The following is a 13,242-nucleotide window of genomic DNA, read 5'->3' as shown; positions in this document are numbered from 1 at the left end:
TGCCCGGGGGAGGGCGCCTAATGTAAATGATCCTGCCGGGGGCGGGAATCATTTAAATTAGGCGCGCTCCCGCGCTGAGCCGAAGAGCGCATGCTCCGTCGGGAAACTTTCATTGCGTGCATTGCGGCAAATGACTTAGCAAGGACGTCATTTGCTTCAAAGTGAACGTGAATGGCGTCCAGCGCCATTCATTATCCACTTACGCAAACAACGTAAATTTTGAACGTCGCGACGCGGGAACGTGGCCATCCTATAGCATTGGCTGCGCCTGCTATTATGATGTGTAACGTTACGCGAAACCCGACGTACGCAAATTACATAATTTGCGTACGCAGGGCCCGCGCAAGTTTGTGAATCGGTGTTAGTATGCAATTTGCATACTATACACAGATCACAATGGGAGCGCCCCCTAGCGGTCTTCGCTAGAATGCAGCCTAAAATCTGCGTGGCATAAGAGCCTTATGCCGCGCAGATTTTAGGCTGCAGTTGGCGTAGCGATGTTCCTGAATCAGGAGCATTTGCTACGCCGGAGCAAGTAAGCAATTGCGCCGTGTAACCTATGGTTACACGGGCGCAATTGCTTCTTGAATCTGGCCCATTGTTTTTTCAAGTTTAGAGATGAAAGGGAAGTTTATTTTTGCAACCAGGAAAGTGTTAGTATGTCTCAGTGAGTGCCTGCAGCGTGTACACTTGTGCATCTACAGCCAAAAGTTTTTTTTGTAAAGATATAGAGGTGTTTAAATGTAAGATTTTATTTTCAGGTTGGGCCCCTGTTAGGAAGCCTTATCCTCCTGATAATGTTAGGACCGAGTTCACCTGCTGGTGGCACTGTGGTGCTCTGGGCTGCAGTTCCAGTGTCCACCAGCTGGTGTCTCCTAAAGGCCAGCAGGTCTCAGCAATTCCAAATACACTATATAGTTGAAGTTATTTACCTATGAATAAGCACAAATTGTCTGTGTGAAACGCGTCAACAGTGTTTTGAAGGTTTTAAAGGTTTCGATTACGTTGTGATGTGCACCCATCCCTTTTCCTTTATTTGCATATTGTAAACAATCATTGTGTAAAAAAAAACATTCAGTTTAAAAAAAATTGAAAGACAAAACATTTTTTATAGCTATAAAAAAAACATTATAAAGACCGTTTTTCCATTTTTTTATAAGTGATCACATTCCCTCTGTTCTCAGATGCATAAAAGCTGAGGGAAGGAGAAGTAGCCACACACAGAGCTTGACAGTGAATGGTTGTACAGCGGGGGGCGTGTCAGGACAAGTCTGATCATTGGAGGAGAGTACACTGAGTTGCCAGCATAGTTGGAGAACTGACCACAATGTGCTCTCCTGCTTAATGTGGTCAGTTTTTAATAGCAAAGCAAGGGGACTGGTAGGAACACCAGGGATTTCACATAAAATAAGCAATACAAAGAGAACAGGATACTTTCTCATACAAGAACATGGTACAGCAGGCACATATCAGAAATATGAAGTGTTGGGGTAACAAATGCTTTAAGTTTGGTTAGGATTTCTAGTTAGGCAAAGTTGCAACTGCCACGTTGATTTTTTATTTATTTTAATAAATGTTAAACCCTATCACATTATAAGAAGCCTTCTTTCTTTTCCTTTTTTGCCACCTTTGGATGGCAAAAGAGCTTTTCCCAGAGAGCTTTTACTACCTCTTGTGGCTGGAAAACTGTGTGACCCAGGCTAGAGGAAAACAGCTATCAGGATTGGCAAAACATATGTATTGACCTCTATGACAGTGGGGTCTTATCATCTGGTGAGTGAGTACCTTCGAGGTTTGGTGGAGGTCGTTGAATACACATTGGTGATTTGTCTGCACTAGTGTTCTCTTTGGATAGTGAAACTGGACTTTGATGAAGTATGTTAGAATTGTATAGATCTTATAGCACTGCACATTTAACTTTGTTAATATATTTGATTTTTCTTTTCTTTTTTTCACTTTCTTCAGCAGTATGTTTTTTAAATGTATTTTAACTGCCACGATCACGCATTTGCATTTCCCTTTGCATGATTTGCTGTTTTGGAATGCTGATAAGCTCTTCATCAAACACAGGAATGTTTTCTAATTTAGAATTTTGGCAGGCTGCTTTAACACATTCTCATTACTCCTTGCAGACATAATCTCTCCCACTAGGGTGGCACCATAGTTGTCCTGAGTAACCCTGGCTCTGACTCACCAATCTCCTTGGAGGTTTTCCTATTTTGCCTTAGACACCATACCTAGGGATGATAAAATATCTTGCTCAGTGCTCATCCCTATCACACCTAACTCAACATTCGCTCTGCATGACACAGGTGCAATCCCATCAGCAGGAAACTTCATATTGATATTTTTATCATCAATAAGCGTTGCACATTTGCATATGAAATTTTAACTCTTGCCTCCCTGTGACAGACTCACCTGGGACAGAGGCTTTTGGAGGGGACTGAATGCTAGCCTCTTGCCTTGCGATCATGGGCCCTTGCATTTGGGGGAACGGTGCACTTTGTGAGCTGTATGCCTGGGGACCCTTGAGGTGGTGTTACTTTGGATTCAGGTCCATGTTCCCCCAAGACACACAGACTCTGGGAACCCTGTATATGTCATATTAGAAAGAGTGACTGATCCATACTGTTGGGACATATACTGTAAGGAGATGCTAATGTCATCACCTCCAGCCACCTGTCTGTCTGTTGTCTTCTATAATGTAAGTGACTCTAGTGTGACTTCTCTTTCACCCATTGTTGTTTGTGCTAATTGACCCTGGAATTGTATGGAGAAGTTCTGTGTTGATATGTATGATAATGTGTATTGTAGTTAGAGAGTCACATCAGCTGTGTTAAGGGATTAGTTAATTAGCTCATGTTAATTTATTTTTCTGGTATTGTTAGAGCAATATGAGCAGGAGGGGTGAACTCCCTCCCTTTCTACTGTATATAAGACTTGTATTCTATTTCTAATAAAGAGTCCATGTTCAGCAGACAAATAAATATTGTCTCGTTGTGTGCTTGCGAGCAGTTGGAATATCTGATATCTATATCGAGACAGGAAGGAAGTGGTATATGACAAAAGCACTTAAGCAGAGTGAGGGATGTTTCGTTACACTCCCCATTATATGGTCCAATGTACAAAGGTAAATCCCTCTCAAAATATACAGTGGGTCTACAAATTGGGGTTACCATGGTCTTAATGTTAGCTTCATAATCACTGTTTTAGTAGTTCCAGCATTTAAAGTGGGGGTTCCGCGGGAATACGTTTTTTTAAAGGTTATTCTCCCGCTGTTACCATAGCAAATCGTGTACTCACCAGTCCGATTATTGCAGCCGCCAGCATTCTCATTTCCCCGCAAAAGATAATTTATAAAAATGTAAGATGGACGTTTTGATCTTAATTGTGGGCACTCTGAAGCCCTCCAGGATTTCCTTCCAGGATGCGGTGAATGCTGATGCCCCAGCATTCACCGCTCTATCCCGCGCATGGGCAGTGTTGACGGCGAGCCGCGCCGTCAACACTGCACAGTTGCCATCACAACGGCGTCCTGTTTTCCATGAGTTAAAATAGCGCAATTGTATCCGCCCTCATCACATGACCGGCTGCAGAGTCATGTGACGTGTAAAATCTCACGAGAATTCCTCTGCTGCTGGGCAAAAGAATCTTCTCCTGGTCAGCGTCACGAGACACTGCTGAGTAATCCCAGGAATCAATGCGGCGATCGCAGACGAAGCGACGCGCCCAGTCCCGTGGGATAGAAACCAGGAAGTGCCTGGTTCATGAGCCAGAAACAAGGTATGGAATATGGACATATCTGCACTCTAGCTCTGGTCTCCCTGTGACGCATTAACTTTATTTTCAGAAAAGAAAAGAGAATTGAGACAGTATGCGTTCTATAGAAAGCATAATTTATTTGCTCTATAAGCACCACATTTTTATGATTACATTTTTTTGGTCAGTAGTTTCGTATTACTGTACTTCTTAACCACTTAAGACCTGGACCATTATGCAGGTTAAGGACCTTGCCCCTTTTTGCGATTCGGCACTGCGTCGCTTTAACTGACGATTGCGCCGTCGTGCGACGTGGCTCCCAAACAAAATTGGCGTCATTTTTTTCCCACAAATAAAGCTTTCTTTTGGTGGTATTTGATCACCTCTGCGGTTTTTATTTTTTGCGCTATAAACAAAAATAGAGCGACAATTTTGAAAACAATGCAATATTTTTTACTTTTTGCTATAATAAATATCCCCCAAAAATATATAAAAAAAATATGTTTTTTCCCCAGTTTAGGCCGATACGTATTCTTCTATATATTTTTGGTTAAAAAAAACACAATAAGCGTTTATCGATTGGTTTGCGCAAAATTTATAGCGTTTATAAAATAGGGGATAGTTTTATTGCATTTTTATTAATATTTTTTTTTTATTTTCTGAACCCTTGGTGAATCAAACCCATCCCTAATCATATGCCAACAACTTTTTGTCTTTTGTTTTACACACAGCAACCTTTTTCCACCAAAAAATGTATTTAAGAGGCAGGCATTCTTTTATTGGTAAATACACTATTGGTAAAAAAATAAGGTCCATAAAGACATAGATCAGCAAATTTGGGGAGGAGAAACTTGACTGACCTGCACTGAGTCCTGGCCTCTACCTGATAGAACACCTTTGGGATGAATAAGAACAGAGACTGTGAGCCAGGCTTTCTCATCCAACATTAGTGCCTGATCTAAAAAAATGCGCTTCTTGAAGAATGGTCAAACATCGCCATAGACACACTCCTAAACCTTGTGGACAGCCTACCCAGAAGAGTTGAAGCTGTTACAGCTGAAAAGAGTGGGCCTCAAAATTGAACCCTATGGACTAATGCTGCGTACACACGATCGCAAATTCCGACAAGAATACCGTGGATTTTTTTTCCGACGGAATGTTGGCTAAAACTTGTGTTGCACATACACGGTCACAAAATTCAGACCGTCAATAACGCGGTGACGTACAACACTACAACGAGCCGAGAAAAATGAAGTTCAATGATTCCGAGCATGCGTTGAATTTATGCCGAGCATGCGTGTTTATTTTGCACGTCGGAATTGAATACAAACGATTGGAATTTCTGACAAGAACTTTTCCCGTCTAAAAAATTGAGAACCAGCTCTCAAATTTTTGCTGTCGGAAATTCCGACAGAAAAAAGTCTGATGGAGCCTGCAAACAGTCGGAATTTACGATCAAAAGCTTACATCAAACTTTTCTTGTCTGAAATTCCGATCGTGTGTACGTGGCATAATACTGGGATAACATTTAAGTTCTTGGGCGTGTAAAGGCAGGTGTCCCAATGCTTTTGGAAATAAAGTGTATCTTGAGCAAGAGGTTTTCTTCAGGTAATTAAAATTAGTTAGTTAGCAAACATTAATGTTTTGAGAGGGCGCATAAAATAATCACAACTGACCTAATATTAAATACACACATGCATATACATACATACCTAAATATATACAAGTAAGTTATTGGGTACACAGAAATGTAAATGTGCCTTTAGTGATTCTGTTGCTTGCATGTCTCTGTACCGTTGAGGAGAGGGTTAGCCTCCATACAAGCCTGTCTTATATTCTTTATTATCCAAGTGTGGGTGCTCCTGTGACTTTAAGCAGTGGGTCACACCTTATAGGAGAGTCTCGATGCAGCTGTAAATTAGTTCTTTATATTTAGTGCTAAATGCAAACTGGAGATTAATACAATAGATACTTACTATGTAAAGCCATTTTAATGCCTGTTTTTTCTTTCTAAATTAAACACCAAAACAACTTACAGTGAAATAAGGCAGACAGGCAATTTTACTGAGGGACTGAACAAAAAAGATGAACTTATGGCTGCTTAATGCGGCATCTGCAAGCAGCGATATTTGAATGACAGGCATACAAGGATGGCACATCAGCTGCCAATATGTTAGGAGACCATGGCAACATTTGCTCATCCCGCAGGACTCATGCTGCTGTGTTTTGTACTTTCAGGCATGAAATAAATAATTCCAGGTGCCAGGAAAAAAAAGTGACTCTGATAAAAGAAAACATTTCATTTAGTAGCATACAGTTTACCCCAGGGCATCAACTCGGATAAAGAAAGTTTGCCTATCATTTGGCTGTATATGTAGCTCTCTGTATATTACATTTTCTGCCTTTACTGTTTGTTAGTCTGTTTGCTTAAAATCACTTTTAAGCCTCTTATGTGTGTACCATTGAACTTGAAAATTACATTCACTCTTGCTGTGAAATGAACACTTGAAATCAAACCATTTGCTGCATGTCTGTTATTATTGATTTTCATAGATGTTGTGCAAAAATCAACCAAAGTAAAAAGCTACACGAAAGACAGAAGGGTCATATTAAAGTAAAATGTGTTTTTATCATACTCTGATTTATGATCAAGATAAAAAAAAAAACTATTCTAACCTTAGGTAGCCTATTTTTTTTTACAAAGCTCTTTGAGGCAATGTGGTCTGGTATGATTTAGGACTCAGCAGGAAGAAAACCTTGGTTGCCCTTTTTTTCCTTGATCAACCAGGCTGCATGCTTGGATAAGCAACTGCATTGTTTTCTGAGGAAACCCACTCTCTTTTATTTTGAGTGAAGTCCCCTTTAAAATCCATACAAAACCATCATCAAGGATAAGGGTTTGGTATGCATTTTAAGAGAGACCCATGCAAATAACATGTAAGAAAAATTGTTGGGTCCCCAAAAGACCCTTCTTGTTTACAAACAAAAGAAGGCCAGATCGTATCCCCATAATAGAGGATTTCCTTGCTAAAACAGGAAGAGAAGGATTCGGACACACTGGCCCGGACATTAAGGCTGCATACACACCTGAGCGTTTTGTCGCCTGAAGCGCGACGCCCCAAAACGCTAGAGGGGAAAAAATACATTATTCTCTATAGAGATGGTTCACATGTCCACTACAAAACGCCTGACGTCGAACGCCTGAAGCCCAAACAAGTTCTGGACCCTTTTTTGTCGCTCGAATTTGGGGGTTTGGTAGTTTTACATTGGTGACCCTAGACCTGTACAAAATCACGGTAAAAAACGCTGCGTTTTGTCACGGCAATTTGCGGTAAAAACCGCTGCGTTTTGTCACAGCAAATTGCGGTAAAAAACGCTGCAAAACGCTAATCTCAGGTGTGAATGCAGCCTAAACCTCACCACACACCGACACGCAGCCACCTTTATGTAAGTCGGTGGTGTCTGCTTTGCCCCCAGCGCACAACTACTATAATGGAAAGGCCCGGACAACTACCTAGGGCACACGTAACACCTCATGGTTATGATTTCAGGATATGTTGTTGTTGCTTTGTCTGGATATTATGTTGATTGTCAGAATCTTAGACTGTGCTAATACCTTGTCACATGCATTACTCTGTATTATGTTGGGCCGTGTGGCCTTTTCATGTAATAAAAAAAAAAAGGCCAGAGATTAAAAAAAGCTATTTTGTGGCAAATAGCTATTTTTTATTATTTGGCACAAATCCACCCTGGCAGTACCCAGCTCCCTATGCCCTTTGCTTAAAAATCTTTCCCCTAGAATTGAATATGGTCAGAATTGATTTTCAAGATACACTTTTCATAGACTTTAACCTGCCTGGCGGTCTTCCCGAGTGTGACTCGGGTGAGATTTTCAGGCTGCGAATGGTAACCCCGAGTCACACTCGGGCTTGCCTCGCTCGATGCAGAAAAAAGGTTTTCTTACCTTTTCTCCGCGATCCAGCGTTGAATCCTCGCAGTGCACGGCGGGCGGATGTCCGCTCGATGCTGTGTGTTCCCCTGATTCCCTTCCCTGCGAGCGTCGCGACGCAGGGGGCGGAAGGAGGGGGGGCGGAGCGAAATTCAAACGTATAAAAAGTAAAACAAAGTAAAACACAGTAAAAACACACTGATATCATTGGATAAAATTAAAAAAAAATACAGTGACCTTTGATTGCCCCCCCCAGTGCTTTCCAGTGCCCTGTCTGCATAATTACTGTATCAGTGTCTGTATATTGCACAGCAATAATGGCAAAGCGCGCCTCTGCATCAAACTTATTATGCGACCTGCTGCCAAACAGCGACAGCGATGCCGAATCCATTGCGGAGGAGCTGAGCGACAGCGACGTGTGGGAAAGTTCATCGTCGGATGCAGAAATTGATGTGGTTGACGATCCTGCACCTGTGCCCAGCGACGTGCGGACCTGGTGCGCAATTGATTGCTCTACGGAGCACGTAGCGCCCCCTAGGTTTCCATTCACAGGATCACCTGGAATAAAAGTGGACATAGAGGATGACAATCCCTTAGAATACCTCCGACTATTTTTGACCGATGAGGTGATCGACAAAATTGTTTTGGAGACCAATCGGTATGAAGAACAGCAATCTGCTACCCAGCAGTTATTTTCAAGACGCAGAAAATGGGAGCCTGTGACCAGCGAGGATATATGGAAATTCCTTGGCCTCCTAATTTTGCAGGGAGTGGTGGGAAAACCACTCCAAAAGTGGTACTGGACCACAAATAAATTATTGGCCACACCTTTTTTTGGAACAGTAATGTCCGAATATCGGTTTTCACTTATAATGAAATATTTGCACTTTGCAAATAATGAGGAATTTGACGAACGGTCTCATCCAGCTCCAAAGCTTAAAAAAATTTGGGATATTTACCAAATGGTCCTGCAGAATTTCCAGCGGACCTACATACCTGAGAGGGACATTACAATAGACGAAAGTCTCATGGCCTACAAAGGTCGCCTAAGCTGGATTCAATTCATTGCGTCTAAGCGCGCTCGCTTTGGGATAAAATCCTTTATGTTATGTGAGTCCAGCTCGGGATATATTTGGAACTCAGTACTTTATACTGGCAAAGGGACCAAATTCTCCCCGAGATTCAGTGATTTTGGGATGGCAACCGCGTCAGTGCTTTCATTGATAGAGCCCTTGCTCAACCAGGGCTACTGTATCACTACGGACAATTTCTATACGTCCCCAGAACTATACGAGTTCCTACTTCTGAATAGGACAGACGCTTATGGGACTGTGAGGCCTAACCGGCGTGACATGCCGTCAGGATTTCCAAACAAAAAGCTCGGGAAAGGACAAGTAGCTGCATGGCAAAAGGAGAAAATGTTGGCTCTGAAGTGGCGGGACAAAAAGGACGTTTCCCTTTTGAGCACGGTCCACAACACCTCGACCGCCATGGTCCATACCAAAGGTGGAAAAGACGTTCTAAAGCCACAGGTGGTGTTGGACTACAACCACACGATGGGAGGTGTGGACAGGGCTGACCAGGCCATGACTTTTTACCCTGCAATGAGAAAGCAGCAAAAAAAATATTATAAAAAGATTTTCCGACATCTTTTGGAGCAATGTCTTTGGAACTCTTTCATCCTGCTCAAAAAAAAAAATGTCAGGTCTATGGTCCATGCGGACTTTATGTGGAAGGTGGCTGAACAAATTTTCCTCAAAAACCAAACACCAACGGCGGTAAACCGTTCTGGACGACGGGCTTCTGGGGTTGTAAATCCAGAGCGACTAACTGGTTGTCATTTTTTGGAACATGTACCACCCACTCCAAAAAAAGCAGCTGCTCCAAGCGCTGCTCCAAGCGCGACGCCAGCGGAAGGAAAATTCGCAAAGAAACGCGCTACTGTTGTCTCGACTGTGATGTTGGACTTTGCGCCATACCGTGCTTTAAGGATTTCCACACCCGAGACATTTATTGAATTATCATTTTGCACCCCTGTTTGACCCCCCCAAAAAATCAGAGTATCTGAATATATTATTTGTTAAAATGTATTGAATAAAAACTATTGTTATTATTAAATTATTATTTGTTATTATTTATTATATTATAATTTATGATTTTGTGTTTCAAACTTTGTCATAGTCTATTAGAGACTCTGGTTTGGACAGATTTAGGTGAGTTATTCCTAAGAATTGCAGGCCTGCAATCTAAAACGCCAAATTTCCATGCAAAATAATGGTACCGCTTTTAGCACCTTTTTTCAGAAAGAATCATACCGCCAGGGAGGTTAATAGGACTCATATTAAAGTTCACAATTTGTAAATAGATTTTACAGTGAATTCACTGAACAGTCTGCAATTTGAACCTTAACACATTTGCGCACGACTATTATTGATAATAAGGGCAAGGAAAAGAAATGAAAAATCTTGAAATTTATATGTTTTGTGAACCGGATCTGTTTCCACCACAGTCCCATAGTTTTGTCCTGACATCAGATAGCTCAAGAGTGATAGTATTACAAAACGATATTATCTTATAGTGAGGCCTTGAAAAGCAAAGGAATGCAATAAATTGGCCTTTTCCAACAGCAACATCACATCACTTTCCGCTTTCAAGTTAAGTAAAAATATAAAATATGATGTTGGGCCTCATTTTTTAAAATCTCTGAAGGAAATACAGTCTATTATACTGTGCTGTATTTAAAATAATGATTACTTAAGTTATTTAGAGGCAGTCTAAAATGTTTTGTGGCTCACTCAGACACTTTGGCAATTAAGGCCTAATGGGTGGCTGATCTGTCAGTTGCAACCACTTGTAACATTAGGCCCCACAAACAGAATCTGGAGGAAAGTAACACAAAGAAATTCCACATAGAAACAAAAGTAACACATTTGCACAGTTTAAAAGTGTGTAGGACAGAATCTGGTCGCTTGTCATATTTAAAACCCACTTTGTGGATATTTTATGCATGAAACACTTATTACGTATAGTTTACTGCAGAATATTGAATGTTCTAATGCTTAGAATATGTATGTTACATACTTCCTAGAATTTGCAAGTATACAATAAAGCTGCACATTCTGAACTGTTTTAATGCATTCAGTAACCAATCAGTATTTCAAAAGGGTGAATACCCTTGTGTAATTGAAAGATGTTGAATGCAATTTCAATAGTGCACAGTAGGAAATCTACAACTACCAGTGATGTATATTCCAATGCTTACTACCATTTGCCTTTAGTTTTATCTTATTGCATGAAACAGATACAGGGTTTAGTGAATTAATCCTATGGTATATTTATAGAGTAACTAGCTATGTTAACTTTATAACTAATCTCATAGTAGTAGCAGTTAAGGAACAAGCTTAATTAAGCTTTTTAATTACATTTTGTATCAGATTTCATGCCATTAGTGTCTATGTGAGGGTAAATGTTGTGGCTTAGTGTAGAAGAAATCTTTAGCATGTGAACAGATGTAGTAAGAGCTGCTGGCATGTTACAGCTTGCAAAAAAGAACATTAGGCCCATTCTCAATCCGCTACAGCCTAATGCACAGTTAATGCATACTGCATCTGCTGGTGCAATGAATGTTTTGCATGAACACATGCTAATGGCTTCAGCAGTGCTTACTGTGCAATGCTTGGGTTTGTTTTCTTCTGTAATAACTTGAAAATACTAAGCCTAATGAGCAGCATATAATGTTCCTAACACCCGGTGTCATTAATTGACTTACCTTGTTTTAAATCAGACCTTGCCTTTGTAGTGTACAAAGAATAAGCAGCCATATTTAGTTCACAACTGTCATTTTATCTGAAGATATTTCAGCATTTATGTTTCTGGCATGCATACAGTTGCCATGGTCTTTCTACAACCATGGAAATATTCTATGATGAGATCATTAAATGATATTTCAAGTATATATTTTAGGTACCAGTACTTTTCAGCCCCACTAAGTAGAATTATAGAAAACTCCTTACAAAATATTCCACATATCCATAGTTCACTGGCATGCTATTGTTTAAATGTGCTCATGTTTATTTAGCAGTCTTTCATGTATGATAATGAATATAAACAAAATATTCTTCTATAGGTGTTTTTGAAGGAAATGTCTTAAATATTAGCTCCTAGTCTGCTTTAAACAGAATCCCTTATTAGTAAATTCTTCTCAAGGCACAAAGTACTGTAGTATGATAGAAATGAGAGGAAACTGGTCGCACACTGCAGTTGTAATCTAATAACACATCCTTTATTCTTCAAACATGGGACAATAGTGCAGGGTAGGTTACAGTTGACATGTTTCACACATAGTACTCCTATGTGTGAAACATGTCAGCTATAGGAATAAAGGATGTTTTATTGGATTACAACTGCGGTGTGCGACCAGTTTCCTCTCATTTCTATGTCACTGCGGTAGCAAGTCAGCACCTGTGTGTAATCCAATACATACTGTACTACAACTGAGTGGTATCCTGTTTTTCAGTTTAGTATACTGTAGTAAGATGCTGGCACAAATCATCTTGTTACCCAAAATGATAACATTCCCCACAGTGAGATAGTATAACTAAAATATTTTTGCTATATTAAGTTGAAAATTAAAGATGAGCACATCAATTTGTAAAGTTCAAGATTTAAATAAAATTTTATTTACTTAACGACTTCAATACAGGGCACTTTCCTCCCTACTTGCATAGGACAATTTTCAGCTCTCAGCGCTGTCACGCTTTGAATGACAATTGCACGGTCATGCAACACTGTCCTCAAACTAAATTTTTTAATGTTCTTCCCATGAATAGAGCTGTCTCCTCTAGACAGCTACGTTGGAGTCTCTTTTTTGATAGATTTGATTTTTTGATTACCTACAGGCCTGGCGCAACAAATGGAAAAGCAAATTCTCTTTTTAGAATTTCAGAACCTGTTGAAGAACTTCCTCCTCTATCCCTTATTATTCCTTGTTATAAGTACTTGCTAATCTCAATCTAAAACAGTTACTTAAACAGAGTTTGAAAATGCAAGATACTACTGTCCCTCAAGGCTTAACGCAAGATGAAGAAGGGATCTTTTACAATCATACTCAACTTTTTATTCCTCCTTCTATGGTTGTCCATATATTAAAAGTTCTACATGATGCTCCCCTAGCTGACCCATCCTGGAAAAGAAAAAAACACTGATCTCATCCAACGTTATTTCTGGTAGGACCATAAAAGATTACGTATTGACCTGTGAGGTCTGTATAAGATCCAAACATGAAAGAAGACCACCTTATGGATTGCTGATGTCCTTACCTATACAAAACCTTGGGAAGCATTGTCCATGGATTTCATTGTTGAATTGCCTCCTTCCAATGGATATAACACCATCATGGTAACAGTTGATATGCTTACTAAAATGGCTCATTTTGTCCCTTTTAAGAAACAACCTTCTTTCAAAGAAACAGCATAAACTTTACTTAATCATGTTATTACATTACATGGTGTTCCTTCACGCCTGGTTTCTGACAG

This window comes from Rana temporaria, chromosome 5 (assembly GCF_905171775.1).
Source record: "Rana temporaria chromosome 5, aRanTem1.1, whole genome shotgun sequence".
Lineage (NCBI taxonomy): Eukaryota > Metazoa > Chordata > Amphibia > Anura > Ranidae > Rana > Rana temporaria.
This window is presented reverse-complemented; position numbering follows the sequence as displayed.